Source organism: Belonocnema kinseyi, chromosome 9 (assembly GCF_010883055.1).
Source record: "Belonocnema kinseyi isolate 2016_QV_RU_SX_M_011 chromosome 9, B_treatae_v1, whole genome shotgun sequence".
Taxonomy (NCBI): domain Eukaryota; kingdom Metazoa; phylum Arthropoda; class Insecta; order Hymenoptera; family Cynipidae; genus Belonocnema; species Belonocnema kinseyi.
In genome coordinates, this window is record NC_046665.1 from 9717203 (window position 1) to 9735384 (window position 18182).

At 32.9% G+C, this 18182-nt stretch overlaps 1 long non-coding RNA gene across 1 annotated transcript; it reads right to left on the reverse strand.

Moving 5' to 3' along the window:
* Positions 1-13123: 13123 nt before the first annotated feature.
* On the reverse strand, positions 13124-15878 carry LOC117179883. Its single transcript, XR_004467965.1, has 3 exons — positions 15610-15878; positions 14723-15005; positions 13124-13206 (listed from the first exon to the last, which is right to left on the reverse strand). It is a non-coding gene; the product is annotated as an uncharacterized LOC117179883 (long non-coding RNA).
* Between the last annotated feature and the right edge of the window lie 2304 nt (positions 15879-18182).

An 18182-nucleotide genomic window follows, 5' to 3' on the forward strand; every position in this document is an offset into this window, starting at 1 on the left:
CGGCGAGGAACAAAGTATCTGCAACGAACATCCTTGCCGTCCCGGTACTACTCTATTCATTTGGAGTAGTTCCATGGACGAAGAAAGAGCTCAGATCTCTTGCTATCGGGACAAGAAAGGTTATGCACATGAACAAAAGCATGCATCTTAAGTCTTCCGTTCCGCGACTGTACATCTTACGACGTCAAGGGGGTCGCGGAATATTGAATCTTGAATGTCTTCACAACAGGATTGTTCTGGGTACAGCACATAGAGTTGCAAATGGAAGAGACCCTCTTCTTAAAATGGTCAGGAATCACGAGGAAGTGGGCAAAGGAGCATTTCTATACAAAGCAGCGGAGGAGGCTGCTGAAACACTCGGACTTGACTTCAGTATCAGGGGTGAGCAAAATGCATCAAATCTAATCTATCTCGAGTACTCACTCCTGAAAGCCCGGATTAAGAAAGCACAAGAGAAAAACTTTCGTGAACAGCTCCTGGATAAGAGGATGCACGGTATCTTCCACAGAAATGTGAAGGATCAGTCAATGTCTTGTGAGCTAACGTTTGCTTTCCTTAAATCGCCTGGATTGAAGTCTGGTACAGATGTTTTCATTTTTGCATGCCAAGACGGTGTCATTTCCACCTTAACATACCGTCGCCTCATTTTGAGCCAAGACATTCCTGATGATAGCTACTTTATATTCTCGACAATTATTTCTGTTGCTCACTCGAGGCCTGACATGGTTCTTCTTGACTTCGAGAAGCGAACCATGTTCGTTATCGAATTTTCGGCACCAGCTGACAAAAACATCATAGCCAAGAAGAATGAAAAGAAAGAGAGGTGTCGAGACCTTATCAGGGAGTTGCAACGATTGTACCCGGAATATTCTGTTAAACTGATCGTCCTCATCATCGGCGCTCTTGGAGGTGCCAAGCTTTCACTTGCTAATAGCCTAAAAAGCATCCCTGCGTGTCAGCAGTATGCCTGAACACTTGCGGGAAAAATGCAGAAGCCGGTTGTCCTTGGGTCACTTCGTGTTCTTAGGGCTCACGAGGCTTTTGCTGGATCGTCGTATTGATTCCTTTACAGACTGTAACCACCTATCTCACGGTTGTGAGACGTGGTTATGGCTGAAATTTTACCGCGATTTCGCTGGAAGCGGGTGCAATTTTTCAGATTAGCACCCTGATCCCGGCGAAATCCTGCGGTTGTCCTTATGACAAATTTTTAATTATATATATAATAGTAATAATATTTATATTTTATACTTGAAGTAACGTAACCTCGAAATACACGCATTAAAGAGGCGCGTGAAGTATTCAAATCATGAGAATCGCCAGCCCAGCATGAAAATCTGGAAATATTAAAATCCCAATCTCTTCATTTTATTTCAAAGCAGATAGAGATATAAATAGAACCGCCGAAGTGTTACGACCGACAATCGTGCACCTTCGAGTTTTCAAATTGAGAAGAGGAGAAATGGGTTGCGCGCGCAACCCAGGCTTTTATATCTCTCCTACCATATTCACACGGATATAGACGTGTAATAGTATTGGACCACGTCTCGTTTCAGATCTGGGATCACTGCCCTATTACTGAGTACTTGAAAGTTAATAGTTTTAACAAAGATATTAGGTCCTAGATACAGCATGAGATTAGTTGCACCACATACCGGTAGTTAGCGCGGCAGGCAAGTTTGTGGTCTTGCATATATATATATATATATATATATTGCTTTTAGTTCGGTCATATACTTGTAGAGGCGCGATATGTACCGATTGATTCTTCCACATATTTGTGGAGGCGCGACAGGCAACCAGATATTCGGTCGCGCCAAGTTATAAGCATTTCAAATCCAAAATGGTAATAATCTAATTTTACTTTATAAGTGAATGGAAAAATAATTTTGATTGAGTGGAAAAGGTCTTAAAGGAATTCGAAAACTCTAAAGACTTTTTAAAATCAAAATTATGCCCAAAATGTAGCAAAGATGTTAGTATAAAATAGTAATAATAAATTTGAATTGAAAAGTTTATTTTTTATTTAAGTTATAATTTTTTTGGCAATTAGTAGAAAAGTGAATTTTAAGATACAGTTAAGTTTTATTTAAATTTAAATGAACTAAAAAAACTGTCTGCTTAATTTTTTTTATTAGCATTTAATACTAGAATTTGACATAAAAATTTCCATAATTTTCGTATTTTTGTTGTTTTAATATCTGAGCGAATTACATTTGTTAAACCGCAATCATGAAAAATAATATAAACAATGCTATAAATTCACAGAACTATTATGTACTTTAATAGTCTATATTTTTTAAAAGAATTTGACGCCGTTTTTGTTTCACTTTATTTTTAATAAATATATAAATTTCCTTAGTTTTTAATTTAGTTTTCTTTAATTATTTCCTTTATTTCATTATTTTGAATTTATTGAGAAAAATAAGTTGAAACATTAAAATTTTCTCCACCGGTCATGTATAGAAAACTATACTTTCCAGCTGGTCGACTAGCTTTTGTTTGCATATTTAATTCCATTCAAAATTTTTGATTTTGCTAAAATAATTATTTTAAATTCTTTCCTTTAATAAAAAACTTGCTTTTTTAAATTTGTTCGTAAATAAATTTATTTTCTAATAATTTTAATATTTGATCAACTTTCATTTTCTTTTGTAAAATTTTTAAGGCATTATAAATTAATTACATCATTAACAAAAAAGGGTTTTTTAAGCAAAAATAACAACAATCATACAAAAAACCCCGCTTTTTATTTGAAAAAGATATTTCATATTTTCATATTTCTTCTAAGTGCAATTCATAACACAGTCGACAATTAGACATAATGTAAAAATTACAATGAACATGACAAGTCAAAACTGTCATCTAGGTACTTGAAGTTAAAGTGAATATTTATTTCTGACAATATTAAAACTTCCATTTTAATATTGAGTCTATTCAATTAAAAAGGAAGATGTTTCAAAATTATTTACGCATAGCGTTTTAATGCTTAAAGCTTTTTGTTCTTCAAAAATTAATATATTACAATCGAGATTTTTTTCTTACTTCTTAAATCTTGTAAACAAGAATAAATTTTTTCATGTAATAAGTAAATGACGAAATTTTGTTATGAAATAGTTTTCTAACGTGATAAGGCGTGATTATTTTTACCGTTTTGGAGAAAAAAGTTACTCTCCAAAGTTTGACGTAAGGGTCATTTTCGCGTTGCAGCGTATACGTAAAGAAGACTCACGTCAAAACGAAGATAGTGAGTTTCTTCACGCAAACAGCAGATTTGGCTTAACCCATTTCTCCCCCTCGACCGATTGTTCACCTTGGCGCACGGGGTATTTCCTAATTTTTTTTTTTTTTTACGTAAAAAAAAGTCGTATCTACTAAAATGTAATATTTTTTTCCCGATGATTCAAATTTAAAAAATAGGTTTGAAAATGTAAAATTAAAAATTTAAAGCATTGAAAAAACCCTGAATTTAAGAATCAAATCTTAAACAATTTAAAATTTTCACATTGAAATTTAATTTGGTTGTAAATATAAGGGTTTAATATCGTAAAATTTACAACTGTAAGCCTTCTAACTTGATTAGGCTTAAATTAACGGCCTACAAAATCTGATAATACCCAAATACAAGCATTTAGAATTCTGCATTTCAATTTTCAATTCAAAACTTTCAAAATTAAATAATTTAAATTTATCAGATTATACTTGAGGCATATTTAAAATTTTTAAAATATTAATGCATGCATTTTTAATTTATCAACTCTATGAAAAAATTTCAAATAATACAATTCTTGAAATTTATATTTTTAAAATTACTTAATTTGAATGTTTTAAATTGAAAATATATTAAAATCTTTCAATTTAAAATTCCTCTCCTTATAAAAAGTTTTCGATTTCAAAGGCTTTACATTTATTCCAATTTTTCACGAGGTTTGACATCGAATAATCTGCTTATTGCAGCTTCAAATTATTTATATCCTAAAGCTGAAAAAAATGTATTGCCGAATCATAAGTGATATCATTTAAAACGTTTAACATTAAATAATTTGAATTGACAGGTTATACTCGCAGAATATTCGAAATTTTACAAATACTGAGATTTTGAATTTTAAATGCATAAACTAGTTTCTTTTGATGATTATTATTTTATTTTTACGCTTCTGAAAGAAAATAATTATACTGTAATTTTAATTGTTTTTATTTGAAATTTCTCTCATTTAAAACCTTTTAATTTCAATGGCTTTGAAGTTATAATCCAATTTTCGAAAATGAATATTTTTGAATGGAATAATTATTTAATTGCTAACATACTTCTAATTTGAAAGAAAATTGTGGAATAATAAAGTGTTTCCATGCAAAATAGTTATGCTGAAGTTTAAACGCTTCCTATTATAATTTCACATTGTCGACTTCTGAAAAGTTTCAAACCAAAAACTTTAGAACTATGAGTCCTAATTACTTTCCTAAGTTTTTTTGCAGAATTTAACTAATTATTATAAAAAAAGTGAATTTTTTTAAAATTTCTCCAGCTTATTTGAATGCTCTCCATTATTAAAGCCAAGAAACAACCCACATATGTCTGTATTCAATTCAATCAAATTTAAAATTTAACGACAGCTTCAATTTTATTGAACTAAATTGTGCTTCAATTTTTAATATAACTAAAATGTATTCACTTTTTGAAATAATTAAAATTGTATTCAATTTTTAAATTTAGTTTTACAAAATAATTTTTAAAATTGCACCACAATAAATCTTAAAGCACGAATAGAATTGTTTTAAAACTTATTTACTTAGTATCTAGAAAATTTCTCTTTGAAAAGAAACCAGAGGAGAAATTAATTTAATTTAACTAACCTTTATTTAATTCTTAAATTCACCTAAATTTCATTTAAATGTTGAATTTAGCTAAATTTTATTTAAATTTTAGATTCAACTAAATTTTATTTAATTTCGAATTTACCAAAATTTGATTTAATTTTTTAATTTATCTTAATTTCATTTAAATTTTAAGTTTATTTTTTTAAAAATAATTTTAAAAATTTCACAAAAATTCTAAAGTACGAAAAGAATTTTTTTACATTTATTTATTGTCTCGAAATTTAAAAATAATAATAAATAGAATATTTTTCGGCTCTCTAATTTGAATATAATTAGGTAATTCAGTGTTTATAACATTTTTAGCGTACATGCCGTACAGAGCCAGCCGCCCGACTCAACTATAGCAAATATTGCTATAGTGATGGCGAAGGCGAACGCGAGACCGAGAAACAGAAAATCACGTTCGGTTTGAAATGCAACAACTTTCGGTGTGCGCCCGCTGATCGTTATTATCAGAAAGAATAATTATCAATTACGATGACAACTCCTCTCTGCACCTCGAATTAATAACTTCTAACAGGTAGTTGTAAAGGATCAGAAGTTAGTATTTAAATAGCTATGTACACTCAGATAGATCTATATATGCATATTTATATGCGCGATCTCCGAGTACCGCGCGTGTGATTCCAATAGCGAGCATACATAAATTATGTACCATGTAAAGGGTTTAAGCGACAAGGCGCCCCTCAGACGCCGTAAATTATGTTTTATAACGCGATTTGACAGACAAACGTCAATCGACGAGAATCGTAGAAATGCATTTCTGAGAATTAGAATCTCATTATTTTAGCTTGAAATATAAGGGCGGCGCTTAATGCACCTCATCATGATAGGTTAATTTAACATTAAATTATGTGACGTCAGCAATTCTATTGGCTAGAAGGACGATTCCCGCCCTTTTTTGGTAAAAACCGAGGTAATAAGTATATGCAAGAACATAGAAAAAGCTCAGATATTTGCGTCTCTCCGTTTGCATTTCAAATAAAAAATCTGCGATACTCGCTCTCTGAATTATGAAAATTGGATTTAGAATATTTTTCTTTTAAATTGTTAATTGAAATTCAAGTCCAAAAAACTTTATCTACTCCGGTAATTCGGTACGATTCGCCGTGGTCGACTTGATTTGAACTAAATCTGAAGTGAAGTGAGAATAGAAACCATTTAATTAAAATTGTTTTAATTAAATAAAACTTTTAAAATGTCAAACCTGAGCGAAATCTTATTTTTGTAAACAAACTGTTCTCCGCTGGCTACGGAATAGGACATTTAATCTTCATTAAAGGATCTTCAATATTTAAATTGAAGTTAAATAAAAACTATTGATTTGTTCTCTAAATTATTGTGTTGTGTCTGTTATTTAAACCTCGACCAGTTCGTGCGGTTAGTGATTTTTGTCACTCAACGTCGGCAACGAATCCAGGATAAAATAGATCGAAATCTACAAGTCTTCAAATCGACCACAGCGCTGGAGACGTAACAAATTGGTGACAGCTTGTGTGGAATTACACCGCCGGACCGTGGGAACTGGGTAACTGGTTCAGTATACCAAGTTCAAGGACGTTCGCCTGACCAAGCATGGGACTTTTCTAGTTGTTTTGATCCAACTAAGCTTCTCAATCACTATGGACGGCCTTCAGGCGTGGAAAAAGTTCATGAACCCTAAAGGATTTAAACGTGTTTACCTGGAACCACCAACAAGTCACAAGAATATACCCCAAGGAATGCAAAAATTACATGATTTCCTTCGAAAATTACAGCAAGAAAAGCGAACCACAATTCTCAGGAGCAGAGTTGTTTCTACTTCGCAGAATAAAAATTAATGAAAAAAATGAACTCTCTTTCTTTAGTTAACTTATAAAAAATAATAAGGAAAGGTCAGAGAATTTTTTTTGCTGGGTTTTCGTGAAAAGTTCTGTATTTTCCTTTTTGTTGACAATACTTATGTAATTAAAATTTTGGAAGAGAGAAATTTTGAAAAAGAAAATTTTCTTTTAAAATAAAAGGGAAGGTTTTGTATTTTGTAAAGAAGGGATTTTTAATTTTGGAAAGAAAAATTAAAGAGAATAATTTGTAAATAATTCTGGTCTTTTAATATATATTTTTTGAAGTAATGTGATAAATATAAAAATGTCTGATCAAAGTTCACTTCAATGAGATTAGTTGAAGTTCTTTCTGATCCGGATTTCACACCATTCCAAATTTGCCGCATCTACGACGGCGGAGAAGGATGGATCTGCATTAAAGTATATCTCCGTGAAGGATACTATAAATTCTGAATCTCACCTAGCCACATACCTACTGGTTTCCTGGAATTGTAATATTCCCAAATTAATTAACGTGTGAATGTTAGAGTGAAAAGTTTCTTTACTAAAGCCGCGATTCTCTATCAGGGTTTTGGGGTGGTTTTTCTCCCGATAGCAGAGGGTATTGTAAAATTGCACCAGAATTGTTTATGATTGAAAGAGACCACCAGGCATTCCTCTAACAATCATTGGCTTAAGGATTTTCATTTATTTGAAAAATCCTAACTTTTGATCATCGTTCCTGATTACGGACCCGTGAAGGGTTACCGCATCGTTGGATGGCCTGTGAAAGGTTACGCATCAGGGGATGAAACTGAACCTTCAGGTTCAAGAAATAAAAGAAACCCAATTAATGAGGGTGCTGTTGATCCGGGTGCAGTGGCTGAAACCTCCTTGATAATACAGGCTTAACAGTCTTCTCAAAATTCTTCGAGAAGCGATATTAGTCAACCTACAAATTCAGATCTCGGAAATTCTTCCCCCTTGAGAAGACATGAAACACCTGTCTATCTTCCTACTCCCTTATCAGATAATTCAATTGCTTTGACCGGAACACGTGACTTTAATGAAATTTCAAAAATAGTCCAAGGGATGATTCCCTCTTTTGATGGAAAAAATATGTCCATCACGATGTTTGATGATAATTGTAGAGCCGAACTTTCATTAATTAATCCATCTGACATTTCATGCTTTACCATTCTAATTAGAACAAAAATAATTGGAGAAGCGAGACAGCATATACAGGATAGAAGGGGGATCACTCTTCATGAAATTTTAAGAACTTTAAATCAAATTTACTCTCAAAAAGAAGACATAAGACAACTTATGCAAGATTTAGCTAACGTCAAAATTAAACCGGGTCAAACTGTTCCCGAATATGGAGAAAGAGTAAACCTGACTCTGAATAGATTAGTTTAACAAGTTTTGGAAAATACTCCAGGGAAAGAGGGTATTGGAATGTGTAAAGCTTACAGAACTACAGCAATCGGAAATTTTTTACGTGGTTTAGATTACAATATTTATTCCCAAATAAGAGATAAACACATTAGACAAAGCCATTGCACTCGCGTATCAGGAGGATCTTAAGTTTAAGAGTTGGAAGAGAGTGCATATAGGAACGACAGCATCCGAAGCTGTTTCGAGTTCTAATATAGGACAAAACCCGAAACCAATATTTAATTCGAATAAGAGAATAGCCCATTTGAGAACCGAAAATAAATTTGAGGATAAAAACAATTAGATCAGTAAGGTGGAATGTTTTTACTGTAAGAAGTTAGGACATTTTAAAAAAGATTGCCCTGATTTGGCAAAGAAAGGATTTATAAAGAGCAGAGAGGAATCTAGTTGTCACTATTGTCATAGGAATAATCATACTTTTAAGGATTGTCGAATCCACAAAAAACATTCCTTGGATCGTGAACAATTAAGATAAAAATTTCAGGATCAACAGTCAAATAATGATTTATTTCAGAAAAGACCGGAATCTGTTAAAACAGATTCAAATAACTTTTATTTTTTATTATTTATTATTGACACTTCAGTCATTCTCAGACTCAGGGAATCAGGGGAGGATGGACCAGCCCCTACAGTAGAATTGAAAAATGTAGCTTTTCTTTTGGAGAAATGTATTTTTATGATCGACACTGGAGCCAGTGTCAGTTTAATTAAAGAAAATAGATCAAAGTCTTTTGTAGAGATAAATCGGAAACGAATGTTCAATTTAATAGGAATTGGCTCAGACATGATACCTACTCTTGGAGAAGTTAGATTAATGATAAAAGGACTTGAAACCGCTTTTCAGATAATTCCACAGAATTTCCCTATACTTCAGGATGGAATTATAGGAATAACATTTTTAAAACAACATAGAGCAGTTATACATTTTTCAAATGATCAACTTTTTATAGGCGAGGATCGTTTCCCTTTGCTCTCTCCTGTTACTGTACAAATACCTGCTAGAACTAAAAAGTTATTTCATTTGCCTTTGATTGAAACTCAACTTAATGAAGGATATTTTAGGAAAATTCCATGTGGACCTGGCATTTTTGCTGGAGAGGCTTTAGTTCTTAATAAGAATGAAGAAGCGAACCTTTTTATTATAAATTCTACCCCGAAAAAGGTCAGTTTAACTATTCCCCCTGTAACACTTGAGAAATATGACGTAGTAGCACCTTTAAATTGTTCGAATGGAAATTCGTTTTCCACCGATAGACAGAAAAATTTATCCTCCCGATTCGCGAAAATTTTTAAAGTTATGAATTTGTCAGACTTGAATAATGAAGAACAGGGAAGTGTTCTTCCAATTCTTTCAGCGTACTCCCCTCAGTTTTTCCTAGAAGGTGACCAATTAGGCGCTACGAATATTTTATCTCATAAAATAATTACTACCGACGAAACTCTAGTAAATACTAACCAATATCGTTATCCTCCTATTCACAAGAACGAAGTATGGGAACAAACTAATAAATTATTAAATTCAGGAATAATAAAACCCTCAGTTTCTCCTTACAATTCTCCTTTGTAGATTGTACCCAAGAAATCAGATACTAAAGGAAATAAAAGGTGGAGGATGGTTATAGATTATCGTTCTTTAAACGAGAAAAAAGTTGGTGATGCTTACCCGCTTTCAACATAACTGATATTTTGGATCAACTTGGTGGAGCAAAGTATTTCTCTGTCCTAGATTTAGCATCAGGGTTCCATCAAATTCGATTAGATCATGATTCTCAGAAAAAAACGGATTTTTCAACGCCATATGGGCATTTAGAGTTCACTCGAATGCAATTTGGTTTAAAGAACACACCAGCGGCTTTCCAAAGGGTAATGGACTGTGTACTCACAGGTCTCCAGGGTGTTGAATTATTCGTCTATATGGATGATATTGTGATTTATGCTTCTTCATTGGAAGAACATTCTAGGAAATTGAGAGCTCTGCTTGCTCAAATATAATCTGCTGGATGGGCTCTCCAGCCTGAGAAGTGTCATTTTCTTAAGTGTAAAATTGCTTATTTGGGACATGTGATTTCTCTGGATGGAGTCAAGCCAGACCCAAAGAAAATATCAGCTGTGAAACTTTTTCCGGTTCCAAAAGGGAAAAAGTATATAAAACAATTTCTCGGTTTAGTGGGATATTACAGGCGATTTATTTCTGATTTCGCAAGAATAGCTAAACCTTTCACTTTACTTCTCAAGGACAATGTTCAATTTGTTTGGACTTCAACCTAACAGGAGGCTTACGAAATTCTTAGAGATAAGATATATACTGAACCCATAGTGCAGTACCCAGATTTAAAAAATCATTTGTTTTGACCACAGATGCGTCGAATTACGCACTCGGTGGAGTTTTAAGTCAGGGTCCTATAGGACAAGACTTACCTATCGCTTTCGCATCACACACCCTTTAAAATGCTTAATTAAATTATTCTAATATCGAAAAATAATTGCTATCCATTGTCTTCAATGTAAAGCATTTTAGGCTTTATCTTTTTGGGCAGAATTTTACTTTGGTAACAGAACATAGACCTTTAGTTTGGTTGCATGGACTCAAAGATCCTGTTTCAAGATTAGCTCGATGGAGAATAAAGCTGAGTGAGTATGATTACACTATTGTGTATAAACAAGGAGAAATAACTCATATGCTGACGCTCTGTCGAGAAAACACTCAGAAAGAAATGAATCCATGGAGCCAAATACCAACTTAATTGCTGCGATTACTGCAGATCGCACGTATGTAGGTATGGTTGATGCTCGTGGAGATGACGATGGCAATGAAGATCTGGGGGTAGTATTGGAACGGTTATTTTGTATGACTCTCATAAGTAAAGAAAAAGAAATTGGGGGTAAAACTCAATTGAATAAACAGGGATCTCGTTATCAGTGCGATACCTTTCACAACGAAAGCGGACCCAAGCTGGGAGGGGGTAGGCAGTGTGAGTGTGATGGTTTCGAGTTTTTGGGCCTTTTAAATAAAAGTTTGCCTCAAAATCCGAAACAAGTATCTAGCCCAAGTCTGTATTTGGTGACGCTTTCGCCCAAACTTTGGCTGGATCCCAGAAAAGCAATGCCTGGAGTGAAAATCCTATTATGAGTATACGTACTGTAGGTGAAATTGAAGAGAGTTCTGCAGGTTCCTGTATGGGTATCCCGGTTAGCCAGATCTTAACCCTGGAAAAGGATTTTATATCCTACAGTAAAGATAAGATATATTTTGGAAAAGGGCATATTGCGCATCTAATCTCTGCAGATGGATATTCAGTATCAGAAGTAAATGATAGTCTAGAGGCTAAGGGTCTTTTGCGGATTGAAGATATCAAAAAAAAATCCGAAGCCCGGTGAAACTATCGTTTTTAATCGTAATGGACGATTTGTTTTTAGTCTTGTTGTGCATAACAAGAAGGAAGTAGTAATAGTTAGAAAAGAACTTTCAGAAGCGGTAATTGCTTTAAAGAAATCTATGGAAGCTTTACAGATAACCTTAGTAAGATTTTCAAGTAAAGCAAATGATTTAGGTGAACTTTCTTGGCTCTCGGTAGAACAAATAATCAGGAAACATTTTGGTAACTCAGGACTTATGGTAATTATTTGTGCGGAAGAAATAATCATTCCCCCTAGTAATACGAGGGATGATATAGTGGGAGAATTTCATGAATCAGTAGTAGGAGGTCATAAGGGAATCTCAAAGACCTATTGGAGAGTAAGAGATATCTATTACTGGAAAAACATGAAGGCTGACGTTCAAAGTATAGTAGGTTCTTGTACTAACGGTCAGAGAAATAAATTGAAACGAATTGGGACTAGACAACCCATGATTATCACTGATACTCCAAGGGTACCTTTTGACATAATTCAAATTGATTTAGTTGGACCCCTTCCAGTATCTTTGAAAGGAAATATTTACGTTTTGACTGTTCAGTGTAATTTTACCAAATATTCTGATGCGATTCCTTTGAGGAATATTTATTCAGCAAACTATAGCTTTAGCTGAGGAACTTATTTCATGATACGGTTGCCCTCGTATAATTCACACTGATCAATGATCAAATTTGATCAGCCAGTTCATTAAAACATCTTGCAAAATTTTTCGCATAAAGAAAGTTCAATCAATTGTGTATCACCCACAAAGTTTAGGATCATTAGAACGTAGTCATCAGACATTGATTGAATACTAAGACAATCCGATACTATCACCAATTGAGACGATTGGCGTAGATTTGCTGTGTTTTCTTATAACACTAGCATACATGAAGCTACAGGTTTTTCTCCTTATACGTTAGTATTCGGGAGAAAGGCTAATATTCCAAATAGTTTCACTCTTTCAGAATCAGATAAGACTTATCTCGGATATTTAAAGGGATTCTTTCAGAAATTGGATAATGTTCAGCCACTAGCTTGGGACCGAATTCAATTAGCTAAGGAAAAATCTAAACGATATTACGATCAAAGATCTAATCCTAATTACTTCAAGGAGGAAGAACAAGTGTACTTGAGAGTAAAGAAGAGGAAAGATAAATTCGACCCTTACTTCCATGAACCCTATGTACTAGGAAAATTTTTAGGCGAAAGGAATGCCTTAATTACAATGGGACCCAATAAAACAAAAATAGTTCACACAGATAAATTAAAATTGTGTGCTCATCCATTAAACACCAATAAGAATGCACATAATCTAGAAGTGACAGAAACTTCTGCAGAAATCCCTAATATCTCAAACTCAGAATTGTTGAAACTGATCTAAAACTCAAACTAACGAAAATTTATTAAAATCAAAACAAACAACGAAATTCATTTTCAAAAAGGAAACCCATTTCCATTAAATCTACCTTTTTTCTTCTAATTGATGGAGATATTTCAGCTTGGTTGAAAATGTGGAACAAAAGAAAAATATATTTTAAGCAAAGCAATAATTCTTAGAATTTATTTATACTTAATTGAATAAATTAATTATTAATGGAAATTACTTATCTGATAATTTAAGTGAACGATCAGAGGTGATAGCCAGGAATGTTGAAAAGCAGCAATTAAGTACCTAAAAATAAGAATGTAGTAACTTTGATGGTAATTTCACCTAATTGTAAAAGAGAAATTAAGAAAAATTAAAGGGATGAAAAAGGTGTATATGTAAAATAGAAAAAGGGAAAGACAACTTCAAAATTAAATTTTAGCAAATAATAAAAAAAAATGTTAATGAATAATTTTAAAGTGAAACTTACATAAGATATTCAATATCTTAATATATACTAAAGCTTAGACTAACCTCAGGGAATTTCGGGAATACTCTCATATCTTTGGAACCAAATTTCCAACAAATTTAGTTTATTCATTGAATTATAAAACTTTATCGCCTTTACATAAGGAAGGCTATATCTCATGAATATTTAAGACCTAAATTTCCAAAATTTGTAAGTTATGATTTAAAGTGTTTACTTTACCTTGAGACAAATTAAACTATCTATATCAGGTTTACGCGCTTTGACGCGCTTAGACATAACCCCATAAAAATTTATTATTGGAGATCTGTGAAAAATATCGATTGCTAAAATAAATTTAAAAAAAAACAGAAAATTTAACTTTTTAACGGATAAATGATTATAGTATAAAAATATATTTATATTTCATATAAAAATGACTTAGGTAGGCAGGGAATGTAAATCAAAAACAATACCACGTGTGTCAGATTTGTTTTGTTTTGATCTTGATATTGAATTAATTTTTAGGATAGAATTAGTTGACACCCAAAAGCGTGTTTTGTTTGAAATTTTAAATATAGAATTAATCAAATAATTTTGTTCGCTCTCAAGGGACTTTAGAAAATAAAAAGAAGGAAAAGAGATATTGTTTTGAGTCATTAAGGTTGCCAGTGCATTCGCTTACGAAAAAAAGATAAGCGAAGGGCTTTTTGTAAGGGCTATTTGATTCAAACCCTTGCATAGGTGACATGAGGAGTGAAATTCGGGAAAGTGAATTTAATCGTGAAAGAATTTGAAGGCGCTTTGGGAGCAATATTGTCGTTCTTCTTATTTTTTTTAAAGTGAAATTCAATTTAGTGATAATTAAAAACATAAAACAGGTTAGAAGGAAATAATTTCAAATTTTCTTTTTCATTACGAAAAAATTGAAATTGAAAAGGACAACAAAGACGAAACCGACTCTGAGGGAGAATACCTTTTAAAGATAGCGACAATACGGCTAAGATTTATCATTTACCAATTGGGGTTACCTTCTCAGTTGTGAGTAATATATATTTTCATTTTTTCACCTTCCTGTTAAAATCTCCTTCTTATTTTTTATTCTTATAAATGAATAATTTTGTTTAAAAAAAAAAACAAGTAATAAAATGGTTAACCATATTTTTCTCAAATAATTATTTTCTTAATATCTTTCCTTTCGATATAATTTTTTTTCTCATTTGAAAAGAACAATATAAATTTGTGAAAATGGAAAAAGATGTATTTAAATTTAAACTTTGTCACTAAACATAAAATTATAAGTTTAAACAAAATGTTTTTTTTTTAATCTTTAAATTATTTTTTTTGTATTTTTACCTTTTCTTTTTCGATTTCCATTCTTTAAATCCTTTTATTTTTCGGTTTCCTTCCAGTCTGATTGGGAAACACTGCAGGAAAAACATTCTCCAATTAAGCACCTGTCAGCTATGCTATGGACTGCAAAAGTAAATGGCCTCTGTCAATAGAGGTGCCAGTGTTGCCATTTGAAAGGTGAACTTCCCGTTGGGCCCTTTAAGGAAGAGTCTGTTCATCGATTTCACTTTGCTACCTTTCAAAACCTGGCTCAAACTAGGCTCTGCAAGGGCTGCTCCTCCGTTCCCTTCGAAATGCGAAATGTGAGTATATATTGGACATACATATGTGTTGTGGCCAGTGCCAGATCTTTTTTGGATCTTTTTCGGAATCAATAATTATTCCTATTGAAATTCATGAAGAGGAGGACGAGGAGGAATTGTGGCAGAACATTGGTGGACTGTTTAATTATGAAGAGTCTGGAGATTCTGGGTTCGCGGGGGCCGTGTTTGATGCAAAATAATATTTTGTTTTAAATATAAATAAAAGGCCCCAAATTCTCGCAAAAAACAATTATAGTTAGAGATTTAACATCGCAGAACAAATTAAAATATTTTCTTTACTTAAAATAGAAATTCACTAAAACAAAAGTGTGGATATATATATATTATTGTATGTGTGTATGTGTATGTTTATATGAATACAGTATTATGTTTCAAGAGAACCCAGAATATATGTGTGCATTTTTTTTATATCAAATTTATATTTTAGATGTCACGTTATCATCTTTTTAATATTTTTTAGATCAAAACTAATCATTTTGTTGTATTATATAAAAGAATCTTTTTTCGAAAAAACCTATTAATATTAATTATTAAAAATATATATTTATTAAAAATTAAATTTCTTACCTTTTTAAGCATTTTCCTGTTTGAAATCCATACAGATTTTAATCTTTCAATTTATGTGTTAGGCAAATATCTTTTCCATTCTTTTTTTTGTTGTTGTGATTTCTAGCAGTCATTTGGTTTCCAACCAAAATATGCTTACAATATTATTCCTCTTCCACTTGTCACGTGAACACTTGAATTTTTTTTCTTTGCATGAAAATGCATCATTGTAAAAGGACCACTTATCACTCAAATTTCACTTTTTGAACATAAATTAATTAGATATTCGAAAGTTTGGCACACATGAGAAAGTCGTAAAAAAGCAATAAAAGCTGTCTCACCATGAAGGTGATACATGTTTTAAAATAAGAGGGGAGGTGTAACAGCATGTGCTGTTTTAGAATCAGTATGTCAGGGCGCTAGCACCCTAGTACTGAGTACTTACCAGTTAATAGTTTTAAGAGCGGTAAACATTTGAAATAATTCAAATGATACAAGACATTCAGTATATTTAGAGATTTAAATATATCGTTATTATCGGAAAGAACAATTATTAATTATGATTGAAAATAGGAAATGACATGATAATTCCTCTCTGTACCTCGAATTAATAACTTCTAATAGCTAGTTGTACAGGATTAGAAGTTAACATTTAAATAGCTTTGTACACTCAGATAGATCTATATATGCATATTTATATGTGGATCTATCAATCCAAATAGGTTTGACACGCGCGATCTCCGACTACCGCGCGTGTGATTTCAACCGCGAGCATACATAAATTATGTACCATCTAAAGGGTTTAAGCGACAAGGCGCCCCTCAGACGCCGTAAATTATGTTCTATAACGCGATTTGACAGAAAACGTCAATCGATGAGAATCGTAAAAATGCATTTCTGAGAATTAGAATCTCATTTAGCTTGAAATATAAGGGCGGCGCTTAACGCACCTCATCATGATAGGTTAATTTAACATTAAATTATGTGACGTCAGCAATTCTATTGGCTAGAAGGACAATCCCCACCATTTGTTGGTAAGAACCGAGGAAATTGGACTTAACATATTTTTCTTTTAAATTGTTAATTGAAATTCAAGTCCAAAAAACTTTATCTACTCCGACTTGGATCATGAGCGCACCAACCTTTTCAAGGGCACGGCACTCAGGCATAATTTATGAGAACTTATAGAGGAATGCGGGACGGGACGGTAGAGCTTCAGAGGTGATTCGAGAGAGGCGCACGAGAGTCGAGTGAATCACACTACGCATGTGCAAAAGTTTCATTTGCTTTCTGACCGAACAAGCAGGTTAATTTGAATAAAACAATGAGAAAGTTTTGTCCATGGACATAGGAAACACGACACTAGGCATGTCATTGCGGGGTTGATATAATCGGGGGGGGGGGGGGGGGGGGGGGGTCCGCCATCTTTTTTGTCCCGCGACAAACATGGTAGCGCCCACATGTTTATATTTTTCATGCACAGTTTGTCGACAATAATGCTCGTGCGCATTACAAGTGGCACATCGTAAGATGGCGGCTATCCCCACTCATGGAATTCTCCCCCTACCGTGGATTTAACCCCGCTCGGGCAAGTTAGGATATCATGCCTAGTCCCGTGTTTCCTATGTCCATGCGGTTTTGTCAAATCAGCAAATCCTGTAATGGTGTGTAATGGAATGAAAAATTGTACGAAAGTGAAAGTATCAATACGTTAACTGAAAATAACTTTATAATATAAGCTGAGAATATAGGAAGGATGTTCGTAAAAAAGATTTTTAAATTTTGAGGTTATGTTTTGCTCATACCAAAGAAAAACTTGATCATTTAAAGAGTTTTAATAAAACAAACTGGAAAATAACAATGCTAAAATGATGAATTATTTCAAACTTTACTTATTGAGAATGATTTAATTATGGTTGGATTGCAGAATTAGGGCGTCACCCCTATTTTTGAGAATTTCAAATAAATCAGGAGAAATATTGTTAAAAATAAGAAATAATAAATAGAATAATAATTTTTTTTAATAATAAGAAACAGAAGTAACGCCTCTATTCTGCAATTGAACCTTTATTTTTAACACTGTTGACAGGCTGCATGTCAATGTGTATACCATTTCTTTAACAGCTCACAATTAACTAGGCTGTGGTCACTAATACAGGCAACCGTGAAGACACATACTTTGATCCTGTTTTGCGGGCTTGTTAGATGGCTCTGTAGTACTTTCGCCCACTACACGTCACTCAGGGGCCAAAGTTTGATCTATCTCTCTTACTCCTTCGTTGTTTTCCGAACGTCAGCACATGTGAAACCTAACCCATTAAGAACTGTTTGGGAGCTGATATCTAATTTGTTGTCATCATTTTCGACCTGGTGAGTATCGTTGCAGTACATAACTGAACACTAAAAGAGGGAGCGGTACCTTCGGTATTATTACCATAAAAACAGAGTAATATTTTGAGAAAGGTACCTGCCGATAAGAAAATTGATGTCGAAAATTATTACAAAATTTAAATGAAAACTGCTTTCAAACATATTTCCATCATCTTTCGTTTTTCCTTAGAACATGTTTTTATGAAAAAAGCAATAGAAAAATA